The 15,784-nt window shown below is 40.7% G+C and overlaps 1 protein-coding gene across 1 annotated transcript in view; it reads left to right on the top strand.

Annotated features, from left to right (window-relative positions):
* AMER3 (APC membrane recruitment protein 3) overlaps nucleotides 1-15,784 on the top strand; it is a 39,428-nt gene extending 23,644 nt beyond the window's left edge. Inside the window, exon 3 of the mRNA XM_074592461.1 lies at nucleotides 14,621-15,784. The gene's annotated coding sequence lies outside the window, so the exon portion shown is untranslated. The remainder of the gene's footprint in view (nucleotides 1-14,620) is intronic.

Below are 15,784 nucleotides of genomic sequence, written 5' to 3'. Positions count from 1 at the left end.
AGTTTGCAGAGACAACAATTCTTTATCCACTTCCCTCTGTCTTTTCTTGTATGTTGTTTGGACACAAAGCTGCAAGGCTTCCAGGAAGGTCTTTCAGGAAGCGACTTCCAGACCCTCTTCTGCTGCTCCTGGAGCATCTGCACTCCTCTTAACTATATGTCTCTTTGACTCCAAGCACAGAGAGCACCTCAACCTTAACCCGACCTGCAGGCATTGTGATGTTGCCTCAGTCGTCATTTTATTTAATGAGCTCAGGAAATCTATAAAAGGTATTCTGTTATCTAATAAGAACGTCATATGGCAATCATCCACAGAATATAAGTCAGTAAACTTTCCCTACCAGAAATTTATCACTTATCATATCACACAGCAATCCACTTAGTGTTATAATTAAAGGCATGAAAATTTAAAGTGAGCACAATACAACCATGAATAATGTCCCAATACAAAACATTTCATAGTGGAAAAAAATCCTACTGTAAAGAGAGCTTTCTCTAGCTCCCAGGAAGAAAATCCTTAAGTTGATTAAGGGCCTACCTATTACCAAGTCAAGCAACATGAACACTGAAAACTTTGCTTCAGTGTCAAATACTTTCCAAAGTCTGAACTCTCCATTAATTTGTAACTTGTTATTATTTCTTAACCACATTTCCACAAAGATAAATACCTAAGAGTATAAAGTGCACTGAATTATGTCCTTCACTGATTTCTGGAAATCTTGGGCCTTTTATGCCGTGGGAGCTAACCAAAAACGGTCACAAAATCTTTGTGTTTTTATCAAAATTGCAAATTTGGAAAACCTCTGAGCATCTCATCCACGGTATCAATGAGGTTCACTTCAAAGGGTTTTAGAGAAAAGCAAGGCATGAAGGCTTAGACTCAATTTGTAACAGAAAAAAATTAAAAGATTCCAGAATTTCTTCGCTGTATTTCACAAGGCTGAACTTACACCTTCCATAATTCAAGAGTCTTCCTGAGGAATTCTGTTCTCATAAATGAGAGAGGAGGAGAGACAGAGGCAGTTACAATACACAGGCAGTTACGACAGACAGATTTTTAGAATGGGTACTTTTATTACTAGATTTGACACTAAACAGTTGCATTTATGTGAATATCCAAAACATCCATACCGGAGCAGATGAAAGCTCCATTTACTTTCTCCCCAGTAGTGATCAGGAGGAATGCTTATGGAAGAGAATAAAAATAGGGCAAATAATAAAAAATTAGACAAATACTCTAGCATTTCTCATCATATTGCAATCAGTGGTATTAAGCTATCTAAGCTAAGGGCAAACAATGCCACCGTATTTAATAAACAGACCCATCTTCCATTATCTATTTAATCACATTTTGAACCAATATATGCTTTTGGACTCTATGAAATTCTGTGCTAATGAATTTTACAGTTTAATTTTGCATTGTATGGGGAAAAAAATTATGTAGAATCTAGAATCGCCTAGGCTGGAAGGGACCTTTCAGATCATCTAGTCCAACGATCAACCTGACACTGACAAAAATCATCACTAAACCATACGTACTTTACACCTACTGCCTTATCAATATTTGGGAATGTATTACTCCCTGTGTTCTGTGAAATAATGAAATAATCTCCTATACATCAATTGTGTACCGTTCATGGATTATGTTCATGTTCCTAACAGCCATCTCTCCAAAATAATACACAAACATATATACAACAGGAATAGTAATTATTCTCCTTGAAACTTACACAGCTTACGTATACAAGTATCATCATATTTTTCATCAGGTCATGAAAGCATAGCAGTATGCTATGTACTAGTGGAACTAAGGCGTCATATGATATCACTTTCTCTTCTGTCTTCTCCAATTTTTTATTAGAAATTTTAACCATAAAATATAGAAAACAATCCTGCTCACTGTGTCTTTCTAACCTTCTAAGTGACTTTCCAAAGAGGATGCAAATGGAAACTTGAAAATGCAACAAATTATTCATGTATGATGCCTAAGTAGCCACATTTCGTCTTTTAAATAAAACAGGATGTCCCCATACTGTGTAGATCTGTCCTTTTAACTGATTCATCTGCAAGAATACAAATGCTTACTAAACATGAATTATAACTGTGTTAGTAATCTGCCTTTATCAAGTAGAGTTCCCTTCCCCAGAAGGTAAGGAGCAAGAAGAATGCTATGTTTGGCTGATTGTGTTGCAGTTGGGCACCCTTGGACTTAATTTCCCAGATACTCCAACCCATTCTATATTCACATCATTTAATGGACATGCAAGTTTACAATAGACTGTGTCCTAATTTTTGGGCTTGGGGGGAAGCGCAACAAAACAGTCTGTGCTGTGGTTATGAGATGAAAAAAGCTCAGTGATTCAACATTCTCTGACAAAGTGCTGGGTGAGTAACCTTAATGACCAGTCAAGGCGATAGTAAATCACAGGACAGATTCTTAGGTTTGATTAAGGATTGTAAATCCAGTGGATCCTCTCTCCAAATACTGCCTGTGTCAAAAGGGAATACCTGGATGGCTGAGAAAAAGTATTCAACAGTATTATAAAAAATTGGCAACATTTCTGGGTTACCCATTCATATTGCCTGACCTCCGGTTGTCAGAGCAACTCTACAGGATTTGAAACAAGAGAGCATGAGAGCAGCCTCCCTCAATGATTGAAACAGAGGAAGGCAAAGATGACACAGAAATACTGTCTTCTCCATTCAGTGCAGCACTGGGCACAGCTCGAATGTTACCGCAGAAAACTTAACTGCATTCGTGCTTCCATCTTTTCATTTATCGCTGGGTTGCACCTGCTTTTAGAATAGGTCCAGTAACAATAGTGGTACCTGCATGTTTTCCATCATTATCCAAGCAGATCTGCCTGGATTCAACATCTGTGGCTCACTCTACCAGGATCCTGTTAATAACTTATAACAGAAAGACTTGCCACTCTTCACATAGAGATGGTGTGTTTAACTTCTAGTATTAGAAAAAAAGCTTAGCGTCTGAAAAGTATGTTAAACCACAGAAGAATATTTAACTTAACATGAGATTTTCACCTAGCAGGAAAGCCAAGGATGGCTTAACTTCTTTAGCACTCTAAAGCAGCCTGCAGGAAATGCTCCTTTCCTTTCAACGGGAAGGGAAATGAGCTCATCTCTCCACATAAAATCTGCTCCACAGTTCATAGCCCTTGTGATTTGTTTTACCCCATCACTGGCAATGCAAGCTATTCAATCTGGCAGGAACCTAGAAGTTACAAAGCCCAAAGGAAATAATTTGGGCATTTGCCCTTTGCCTACCCTGAGGTGTTTACCAAGGCATGTCCTAGAGTGACTCACTGTTTTTCCTTCCTGTTTTTCTAAGAGGCTGCTATTAAGTCAAACCCGTAGCCATACAGTCAGTTCTAAATAACAGGGTCATAAAACTTAAAGAACTTACTACAGTCCAGACCAATTGCTGTTTTTACGTCACGAACACTGCTAAATATAGCACAGAAAGACTTCCTTTTTCCCTCCTCCCCACCCCACGCATGGCTGACAGCTCAATTTATCATATTCCTATCTCTGACAGTTAAAAAAAGAAGTTAGCTTCCAAAATTAAAATCACCTCCTTCAGCAATGTGAGCGCAGTCACTTACACTAGTTAAGATGTGACTCTATATTCATCTCTATAGTTACCTGCATGACATATACTGCACCTAAAAGCAAGTTTTGAAAATAGATAATTTTAAAATACACTACAAAAATGAAATTCTTAGAATAAAACCTTAGTTTTATTGGGATCACCATTTGCTGTTTTAGCTGTCAGAGGAATTAAGTTTCTTTAACAAAGAAAAGCAAGTTCTATTGCTGGAGTGTGTCTAACAATATAAAACCAAAAAATGTAATGCCAATACTTCAGACCCCTGCAGAAACTGTCTTATAAAACACCCTACCAAAATGGATCAGTTCTAAACTGCAAGCTCAAAGCATAAGACTTTAGCACCATTGGTGTTTTTCCTTATACACCTTACCAGACCCTGCAGACTAAAATTTACAATCTTGTGTGCTTAAATTTAGATTTTGAAAGCAGATCCAAAATTGTGACTCAGCCTATATATTTCAGCTGTACATATTCCGTTGGGTCAGACTATCAGGCTATAAAACAGGGAAGTTCTAATTACATTAGTCCAGAGATGAAGGAATAGTTGAAATCATCCTGCCATTGAACTAACTGCAGGCAACAAGGAGGGCATTAAGTAGATCAGCTCATCAATAATGGAATATGGAGGCTCAACACTAAGTAGGTCAGTGGTACGTATTTCTGTTTTACCCTTGGATAGTCACTTAGCAGCCTACTCACAGTGAACTCAGACTGGCTCCTTTCTCTTCTTACCAGACAGTCTTCAGCATCACAAAATTTACCAAATCCTCCCATCCCTATTGAAAATTCGTGATCCGAAAATGCATGGGGATTGAAGCTGGATAGTTGAAGGCTGTCATGCAGGAGGGTTGTACTGAGAAGTGCATTGAAATTGCTTATTCTGTAACAGCTAGGGATGTGTAAGGAAACAAGCCTGTGTGGCTGCTACAAGGTACAATTCTGCATAAATCTAATCCTGATTTGCTGTATTAAATAGCATGCCTCCCATCAATAAGATGTTGCAGAGACTGTTCCAAATCCATGGAGATTTTTCCAGATATTTGAGTGGGTTCTAAATCAATACCTACCATGACTAAAACTTAACATTTTGAGATATTTATATGAAGCAATACTGATAGCTGTGTTACGTTTGGTTCTTTGGATAAGAAAATACCAACAGAAGAACGGAAGTGAACTATTTTGGAAATCCCACTTTTCCACAGAGGCTGTAATGAATGGATTTGAATAATTTCAGTTAAAGGAAACTCGCTTTTTCTTCCTCTTTTTCAAATTGTTGCCAAAGGGGTTTAAGTAGAAAGCTACGCAGCCAGCCTACCAGATACTTGCTGAGTCTGTGCTGAAAAAATTTCAAAGCTGATAGAAAAGGAGCCGTCCAGTTCAAAGTCAACATCATCCAGCCCTGCAGGAGAGTAGCACACGTGGAAATGCAGAAGCAACTGTCTATCCAAAATTCAGGGCACCATGACATCTAATACCTTCAACACAATTGATTAACTGAAATCTGCAACAGGATTCTTGCTGGGTACGTTAATAACCAGCCAGCAGCTCTGATAGCCAAAGGCAGCGTAGAAAGACAAACAGATTATTAATCCCTGAAAAGATTTAATAGCCACTATTTTTATTGCAACCAAACTAAATAGGAAAAGCAAAATCAAACAAACTTATTTCTCTAGGGCTACGCAGATGGGCACATTCAGTGTGGCATACCACACATAGGAAGACTGAGGGATTCAATAACATAGTAATTATAAAGACCAGATATTAGTCACTCTGGTAATTTCAACTGTTAAATAACACTTTTTATTTGGGTTAGCATGGGCACCAGCTAATACAAAACACATCAGTTGTTCTCTATTGATAAATTTCACTGATAGTATCATAGTTACATTCAGAGAAAAAAAAGCACATTCCTATCTCCTAAATTATACAAAACATTCCTTATTACTTCTGTTGAATCAACACGTTTATTGGAAAATATGTCCAAAATGAATAAATACTCCAGAACATAAAAAATATAAGTGTAATATATTTGCCCCCACAGGGCACTTTTCATTTGTTCTTCTCACTCTTTTTAACTGAACAAGTAATTTACGTGAGTAATGAAAATAATCTTATTGTGCAGCTTTTCAGCTATTATTCAATAGCTAAAAGGAAAGTAAAAATCACCCTTTCTATCAATAATTCAGCTTCAGTGCTAATGCAGCCATTCAGCTGTCCCTCTCACCAGGGTCTCATACATTTTTAATGCTTAGGGTCTTTGTTAGGAGGCCGAATGCGTGAACTGTGGTTAGAAACACCAGGTGTGGGAAGGTCAACTAAAGAAAATATTCCTATTGCCATCAAAACAAATTAGACTTGCAGGACTGTACAGGGTCCGGTAGGACCATAGGGTCCTCAGTGCCTGACTTTGCTGAAGACTCGAAAGACAAGTCCCACTGCCAACACTGCCCTGCCAGTCCTGGCTGGTAAAGACCCCAGAGCTTCTGGCAGTCCCAGTGAAGTGCCAAACACACTTCAGCCAGCTTTGTCTGATGATGGAATACAGTACATGTCATAATTCAGCCTCTCCTGCAGTTACTGTTAGTTAGTCTGTCTAGAACCAAATCCAGACGCTGGGACAGGTGCTCTCTCCAGAGCACCATAGACAAAGGTCAAGGATCTGATGGCAGCAGTGTTTCCTTTTTACTGGTTTGTATGGTTCTGTAATTTGGATACCTGTCACTAAACTTTAAACTTAGACTGCCTGGACCAGATCTCAGCATCTAACGAGTCTACCTGGTCTCTTTAGCTTTATTTCCAGAGAAGCATTTTTCAAGAATTGCTCTTTAAACACCCCACCATTTTTTAAAGCACCAGAGGTATAGATGGCTTCCTCAGTCTACCTGTCCTGCAAGGTGTGAATCAGACACTTGCAAGAAAATAAAGAACTTTGTTAGCAAGGCTTTCTCATCTGCTAATAACCCCCTTTGAGAGTGCAATTTTCTCTAATAGTGCAGTTATCTTCTTTGGAAATGATTACCATGTCAAAAAGCCTCTTCACCAGAGCTCCACAACCTCTGAGCTCAGACAGGCACCATCTCCTCCCAAGGCTGTCACAGAGAACTCCTCTGAGTTGACACTGGAGAGACCTGTGAACTTTTAGACCTCTCCCATGAAGCAGTGCAGGTGAGCCTGACATCAAGGAGCTGCTATTTTCTTTGCTTGCCTTCCATTCTGTCAGACGGAAGGGTTCTGGTACAGAGCGGGGACCCTTATTCCTGGAATAAAACAGCCCTCCCTCAGTATGGGAGGCTGCCCCAGTCAGTCTCATTCCTCTGCTGAAGAGTCAACAAGTCATCTGAAGTTCTGATCTGGAAATGGTCCATTTTATTTTTACCTCTTTGAAAACTCTACACGACCCAAGACCTTTTATGACGGAAAAAGTGAAGGATTTACCTTATTTCATCATGGCTCAAAATTAAGCCAATAAAATTATACGTAACACTTGGCAATTTGTCTCTAGCTCTATTTCTTGCTGTCTGGCCTTCTTCAATAAGAGGAAGTGAAATTCATTTGTTTCTGAGAGTGTAAGCATTCATTTTAAATCTGGAATTGTTCCAGATGGAAAATTAGGATGATTTCTTTGTGTGTCACATCACTGCTTCATGTAGATTTCCATTCCAGTGAAGCTTAGCAAAAACGTATATAGATCTGTATAATGGTTGCTTACTACCAAAACAGTATAACAATTGGCCTTATAAATACACTGAAGATGTAAAAAATGAGCAGGACTTTGTAAGCTATAGCATCAAGGATAGTTGGCCATAGAGAATATTCAGGCAAGACTGAATTTCAATTTTAGTTTTGCAAAATCAAAAAATAGAGATTTTGTAATAATTTCTGTTGTTGCCATGCCCAGATATTCCAGACCCAGATGTCTCACTTTCTTCCTCTTTACCCTCCTCCTCCCCTCATGCTGTATAAACAAAGATCAGATTTTGGGTCTGTACTCCAAAGAGCTAGAAATGATGTCGAGAAATGACAATGCAAAGCAAATGCCCACAGATGGATACAGACAGATGGTAGAGTAAAAGGAAACGAAGAGATAGCACCAGTCAGCCCATCAGAAACAGAAGTGTCATCTCATGTTATCATACTTTTAGGGATGGACTTCCAAACACAAGAAGCCCCATAGGGCAAAACATTAAATTTCTTCTTTGGAAACGTAACAAGGAGACAATGCGGACTGGTCTTGTTAACTAATCATAAACAAGAAACGGTATCTTGGTAGACCAGGATACAACTGACAGGATAGAGATTGGACTTCAGAAGTCTTGGAAGTGAGGTCAACGACCAAATGATGGATGTTACAGAGTAAGAGAAATGAGGGGGAATACGCAGTGACAGGTGTTTGGGTTGGTATAAACAGATGGAAGAATGCCATCTTTGTGACAACATTCTGAGTGGATATGAACAGGCAAGACTGTGCTTACCAAGGGCAAAGGAAACGGAAATTTTGATTCCTCGGAAGCAAAATGAACAGAACATGAATTACAGCCTTAGTCATATGGATAAAAGGATTTTATGCACAGAATAAACCAGATGCGGACATAGTCTGCATGTGAGAACAGAGAGAGAAATTTGAGTCAAAAGAGCACTCCCGTGACGTGCAGGATAGTGGTCTGTACCCAGCAAAAGAAAATGAGTTGGCTCAGGAAAATTAATTGCAAACATACTTAGACCAGTTTGGTGCTTACTAATGATTGCTAGGGTCTGCTTTGCTGACCCTAACTTTAGCAAGTCAGCAGATACACCACAGATGTACAACACAAAGATGACACAGGATTTGCTGCAATCCAGACCCCGCAGACACAGCCAGCTTGTACTTAGCAATCAATGAGCCAGATGCAATTGTGACACTGCTAACTGCCTGTAAATTATATCTTTTTTTAAAACTGAAGAATTTGAGAGACTGTATTGCATTCATTACCATTTCAATCAACAGTAGCACAATGCATCACTGACAAGATTCAAATGACTATCCAATATAAATAATCTGAAAGGCCCGTGATAGCTAGGGGAACAGATTATTTACAGGCTATTTTATTATAGACTTCCTATATGGCAAAGATTTTGCACATGTGAGCTTGTCCCATGCATTAGACATAGGTCTGTGGAGGCAGCTCTTTCATAAAGAGAGATAAGAAAAGAAATAAGGTTGAGGAAGGTGTAATGCAGGCACAGAAAATTGATTTTCAGACTGTCTGTGACCTTGACTCAGAGGTTGAACGTGAGCTGTGAAGCAGACAATGAGGATGGGAACAAGTTGCAGACAGCAAAACTGCAAATTTCGTTTGGAAGCAGAGATTGCTGACCGATTCTGACAGCCTGACCCTGCCCATGTAATCAAGTGCATTAAGCATGTGATGATATTTTAACTTACAGGAACAATTTTTTCTTTCTGTGCCTTTTCTGTCGTGTAGTTTGGGGAAAGGAGGGGCTAGCAGATTGGGCTAGGTCCACACTCAGAGTGCTTTGTCAGCACAAGTATTATATATTATAATATTATGCAGTATATTATGCTGGCACAGCATTCTAAGGCAGATGCAGCTTATAACAGCAAAAAAAAGTTTTTACCGTATAACTTCTTGATTCCCTGGGAGTGACAAGTTGGCTTTTCACACAGGGGACTCCTGGCAAATTCGTTGTTTGTCAGGTCACACTCCAGCGTGCTGATCTGTGCATAAGCATGTCATAGCAAAATCTACGGTATAGTTCTGGCCTTTGAGCCAGAACCTCTGCTCTGTCTAGAAATCACTGTTTTGGGTTCTTAAGACCTCTAGAGTGGCATATAAAGGCTGGAGATGGACAAGGAGTATGCACTGGATTTCTTCTCCGTATAGAGCTCATTCTGACTCAGGCTGAGAATTTGAGGTCTACAAGCAAGCAAAAATGCACAGTGTTCAGAGATATAATATTACATAAAGGACTGACTGACCAGATCGAGATCCCTTGGCCCTTGCACAGAGTTCCTCTTAAACTCACGGGGCACCAGCACAGCTGCACTCTTTCTGTGTGGGTGTTCAGTCTTCAGCAGGACTGAAATCCAACCTAGTATTGCCAGAAGTGTTGGAAGTTTCCTGCAAAATGCGCTTCTGAATAGAAATCATTGTACTTATTTTTGTTAATGTGCAATAAGGTGCTCAAGGCACTATTCAGAAATGGTACATGCCCTGAGAAACTGAGGGGCTGTGAAATTAAAGTCCTTTTGGTTTTTAAAACTCAGGCCAATTCATGATTACAGTATTTTAAACCCATACTTTCCATGGAAAGGGAGTTTCTGAACATCTCCGTGGCAGACCACTGAGATAGATTATCTGCCTGTTATGTGCATGCTGCTTATGATCAATTCTATTCTACTAATTGGCAAATCTTCTAGGCAGTGACGCATTTTTCCTGGAAGAATTCTATTTTGTTCCAGTAAAACTCAATTTCCACAAAGAATATTCAAACTTTTGAAAAGTAGTGTATTGCCCATCTGAAATTCATTCCGTCAGAAAATTCCCAGCTAACTTCTAATCTACACAACCAGCTGGAGCAATTAGTTCTGCGTGATAATGCTAAAGCTATTAAATAACCTTGGCATCAAGGTTACAGCAGTTCAATGGACAGGCTAGACAAAGAATGCTTCAGGGCATTCCCTCATGGCAGAAACTGTTCCTGCAAAGAACCTGCCTCAATTTCTCTTTCCCGGTGTCTACTTAAGTTAATCAGCTTTCTTTTTTTTTGTTTTTTTTTGGGAGGGGAGTGGGTGGGTGGGGTGTGAGGAGTATTGGGGTCTTTATTTATCACTTAACTGATGCTGTTATTACTCTCCCAGTCCTGACTTCCTTGATTTAGAATCTCCTCCTCTTGTCCCCCTTCAACTGCAATCAGGAGGCTTCTCTCCCAGCTTGCATAGTCCATTATTAGCCCAATCTTCCTTCAGATACATGGTTAACTTCACTCATCTAATCACTCTCAGTTCTGAGGCTGATTACACAGACATATCTTTGTCCCAGATAAGAGAAAGAGAAACCTTATAATGCCATACTATATAAGATTCTTTAAACCAGGCCCTTAAGGGACTGGTGGCCCCACATTCTAACTTGCCTCTGACATTAATAGCTCCCAAGACACTCTTCTCTCTAGCAAAGGCTACATTAAATATTTTTAAACAGATTTCCTTAGGCACATGAGCAACTGATCTTGCAAAACATCCCTTCTGGCCTTAAAGGGCCAGTGTTCTGCTCCAGTGGATGAAAGATTGGATATGTTCCTCAGGTAACCCCTAGAAAACTGTGTGATGCAAAAAGAAAAATAAACAAAAAAATCAAAGCATATACAACAAGGCTTAGAAATTCAACTGATAAAAGGAAAATCACACCAGAAACAAGAAAAATCTTCAAATGTGCTTGTAGGAGAAAGGAACTGAGAGTCAGGACATCACTGAGACTATCCCACAGTTTTAATTTGCAGGTACAGCTGAGATGTCATGAAAACTGCATCATAAAAGGAGAGCTGCTAGAAGTAACTGTTTAATTAAACAATGCCAGTAAAGGCTGAGCTGATATTCGCTCATAAATTCTAGGGAATCTGTAGATGAAATGACTGAGCTGCCCAGGAGATATTAAAAAGTCAGACGTTCTACCAGACAACTGGACTTAGCAGTAAGGATGGTGACCTCAGAAATTATGGGCTGCAGAGCCCTCCTGCACTGTCAGGACCTGAAAAGCCAGCTACCAGAGCTACCACCCTGCTGCAACCCTTTCTCCTTCAACCTGCTGCTCTGCTGTGCCACCCTGTGCTCACCAGCTGACAACACACTGCCTCAAGAAATGAGTTAACTGAGCAAGTAATATAGTCATTAAAGTCCTTCTGGCTTAAACTTTCTGAGACCATAATACTGTAAATGGCAGCCTCTGCCAGGTGCCACAGCTCTACACACGACATACGGATCCTGGAATGCTGTGGTATCAAAATCCTTTCTGTATTCTTGTGAAGGCCAAGATGCCCACAGATGTTGTCAGATTTTTCAGTGACTACAGGCAGATTTTTGAGTTCACAGCAATTCAGATCATCAGGTAAGATCTGCACGGTGGACATTTCTCACAATTGCTACAAAAGCCATTGCTTTGTTTCCTGTCCTTGTCCTCTGGGCTGTCAAGAAGCATGTCCCAAGGTCCAGAGCGGGGGACACACATTAAGAACTCCCCTACCCTGTTACCAACTCTGATGCTGACATGTAGTATTTTGAATAAGCAAATCACCACCCTGAGTCTTTTACTTACCTTGCTGTAAAATAGATATGACATTTATTTCACCAGGGTGACAGGGCTTTGGTGTGATTTTTTACAGCAGATGGGGATTTAGAGATCTGCAAAGTACATTACTTTCCAAGCTGACAGGACCTCTCTGAAGACAGGACACACACTGGGAACTTAGCAGAGTACATGCAACAGAAAGAAGTCACAGCAGTCCAAACAGTTGAAGAAGGCCTTTGCACTTAGCAGCTTTTCGTATCATTTTTCCAGGCGCGTGCTAAACCTCTTTGCTTTTATTCAGGGACCGCCAACATTCAGGTTACGTGGGGATTTTCAGGTGCCAAAACTCTCTCATTTTTGGCAAGTATCCCGAATGACTTGGGGCATGGCAAAGAAACCGTGCTTGTTAGCAAAAAATGTTAGGAATGACATAACCTGGGAGTCAACCTGATAAATTCCTCACTGCAGTCGACCCGGTCTCATCAATCCCGGCATACAAAAACCCAACCACGGAAACGTATCTATTATGTAAAATACTGCAGCAAGGACCCGCCTGCCCGAGACTGCAATAGCAGAGGGAACGTAGCCGGGGTCCGGAAGCCGGAGATCAGCCGGTAGGTGTCAGCGCTGCACCGGCAGCCCTGCCGCTCCGCATCCCGCGGGAGTTCCGCACCGCCGCTCCGCCAGCTTCCAGGCTGTGCTGCGCGCTGCCAGAGCGGGCAAACTGGTTCGTCAGCCACACTTAACCCGTGGAAAAACAGCCTCCGGATCAAGGAAAATAAACTGTAGTAAGCCTACAAATGTCCCAAATTCCTGTGCTGGTCTGCCAAATACCACTGCAGTATTTGTGTTTGGGATTCTCGAAGGATTAAGCCTCCTCCCTGCTTGGGAAGCCTGCCTGGGTCAGGGAGCAGGCAGGAATGCAGCTGTTCCCAGCCACTTTGAAGGTGGGCACAAACTGGGGAGCCATTTATGCTACCGCCTAGGGAAGCCGACAGACTGGTTGTGGACAGGAGACCCTAAGTATGAGTTTCTGAGTAAGAATAACCACTTAAGGGGTACAGAGGTGTCTTCCATTTATATAAACTGAAATGTAAATAAAGATAGTAAGAGGGCAATAACTGTTTTTTACTTAAGAGCTTGCGCTGAGAACATGTTAAGAGTGAGCTCCTGCTGATACAGAAGGTTTTTTTGCCCATCCCAGGCACCATCTCCAGAGGTATTTAAAAGACAGGTAGACATAGTGCTTAGAGATATGGTTTAGTGATTGTTTTTGTCAGAGTTAGGTTGATGGTTGGACTTGATGATCTGAAAGGTCCCTTCCAACCTAGGCAACGCTATGATTTTGTGACTGGTGAACGCGTCCCCTCACGGGGATGCCCTGCCCTGTTCATCAGGCAGGCTGCCCTCCTCTGCCTGTCCCGTCACATTTCTGTAGCCTCCTCCTCACAAGGGGCAGATGTTAGCAGCTGGCAGGATGGAATCGAGAGCACAGCAATAGCCATACTCTGAATTACATCTACAAGAGCTCACAAGTCTCAATACACCAGAGAGGTCCATCAAGCTGATTTGATATTATTTTTCAGGAGTAACTAAGGCAGAACTGTCTAGGGGAGGACTAGGCATATTCTTTCCTCTACTGCCTCATTCAACATCTAATCCTGGACTTCTTTAAATTAGTGCCTTCCAAGCAAGTCACTTAGATGAGCTCTGGAAAAGGACTCTACCTGGCCTGGAAGGGGACACACGAGAGACATCAGGCAGAAACTGATTGATCCATCCAAATCTATTTGCTCAGTTTTAGTGTCACTGCTGTCTGAGCCAGCAGCAGAGACAGAGATGTCATGGGAAGGGAACAGGACAGCATCAAAGAAAGGGAAGGTTGAGAGGCCTGGACTGGGGAGGGGGGACGATGGGAAAGCTGCAGTTGGGGGAGAATACTGAAGCCAAACATAACTGATCGCATATCTCCACCTACGGTTCCTCAAGGTGAGGTTCCTCTGCAAAAAGGCTGGGAAACCACTGAACAGCATCACTCGCTGTCAAGAATAATGAAAAAAATATAACCACATTTGTAGGAGTGGTGGGGGCTCTGGGGAGCGCTTTACTTAGTTCATGAAAATTCAGAAGCTTAATGACAAAACTCCTGCTAAAAAGACACTTGCGGGTAAATGCAGATGGCATATTTCTTACTCCATAAAGAGCCACTGCATGTAGCTTTGAAGTGTGCAGGGCAACTACATTGGGGTTTGTGACTTGAACTTTGAAAACAGGACAAAATGAGAGCCAGAGCTGGCATCTGGCTGGCGGGGGATGACAACGACTATTTAATTTCTTGTGCCACAACTCAAGGCAATGACACTGTTCACATCATTTGTACCCCCTGCTGTGTAAGAGTGTTCTCAGTGTGTGGTATGGCAGTAGATACCTTGATGCCCATTAAGTAATAGACTTACTGGAGTTACAGGAAGAGATGGGTTTTGATGCTAATCACTGCAGTATTCTGTGACTGAAACAGTATTTACTTTGAATCAACAAAACAGGAAATTCTTTTGTCATTGCTAATCTGTCCCTGGTTGCACTCTGGTGGTAGCCAGTTTCTGTTTCTGGTTTTAGTTATTTTCCTTTGTTCATTCTTTCAACAATATATTGTTAAATAAAAACCTGAAATAAATATGTGAGCACTTAAGATGTTTTTGCTTATATTGCAGGTGCAATGCTGAAGAACCCACTTGTAGATATGGATGCTGCCCCCACCATGTGTAATATAGCATGACATACTTCCATGGCGTTATATTGATGTCAGAATCAACGCTGATTCCTCTCTAGAGATCCCACTAGAGGTGTTGCAGCAGAAGATCATGCTACTCCATCTAACTGACTGATACAGTTAGGGGTTCCTGACAACACCACCACCCCTCAGGCCATGTTTGCTGATGGGTGATAACTAATACTCTTTTTTAAAAAAAACACAAAACCCTTCAGTAGGATTTTTAAAAAAGTCATGCCATGACAAGAAGGTTTAAGAAAAAAGATATCATATTTCTGTCACATTGTGCAACACAACAACTGAAAATACCACTATATTTTTAAAATACAGGTATGTGCAGAATAAGTATTCACTTGGGCAGCTGTAAAATTGGCAGAGGTAAAATTGTTTTCCATTGCATTAATTTTTCTTGAATTTTACAGAAGTGCTTTATATCTTTTATGGCAACTGTTTAACCATCCTAAAGCAACAAGGTTCTAGACTGCAGTTTACATTAGTATGGCAAGATTTACTGCTTGGGGAAAGGTATTTTCTAAACATACAAATAAAAATATCAGGAGGCATAATATAGTATGCCCTATATTGTCCAAAGACATGTATTTATCATGTAGCAGAAATGGTGAATAGGATAAAGAGGTATACTTGAAAATCACCATCAAAAAGATAACTTCTTTGATTCTTTTTTTAAAGGGGAGAAAGAATGCTGTTTATATCCATGATAACAGCTGTACTTAATCTTATACAAAGTCTTCCTTTCCAATTTAAAAATCAGCTCAAAGTACTAAGTAGGATACATTGTTAACCCAGTTTTCATTTTTTTGTGGCATCCTTGCAGTCAGTTTAACAGAACAGTCATTATTTTCATACCCCAGTTCGAATCTAGTATTGGCTGTTTTATAATCTGAGAATAAACTGAAAAAAACAACTGTGCTTTGTAGATGGAACCAGATGATGAAATGGTCCCATCTGGCCATGGGATGTTAACAACCTCCTCATCTAGGACCCTGCCTCAAACCGTATTTCAAGACAATATCTTTGCCTTGAGTTTTGCTGTCTTAGGAAAAAGTGGAAGAAGGTCCTGTGCAGCTGGGCACCGAAGCTAGAG

The sequence above is a fragment of the Larus michahellis genome, chromosome 6 (assembly GCF_964199755.1).
Source record: "Larus michahellis chromosome 6, bLarMic1.1, whole genome shotgun sequence".
Classification (NCBI taxonomy): domain Eukaryota; kingdom Metazoa; phylum Chordata; class Aves; order Charadriiformes; family Laridae; genus Larus; species Larus michahellis.
Note: the sequence above shows the minus strand (reverse complement) of the source record. Positions and strands in the feature narration are given on the sequence as shown.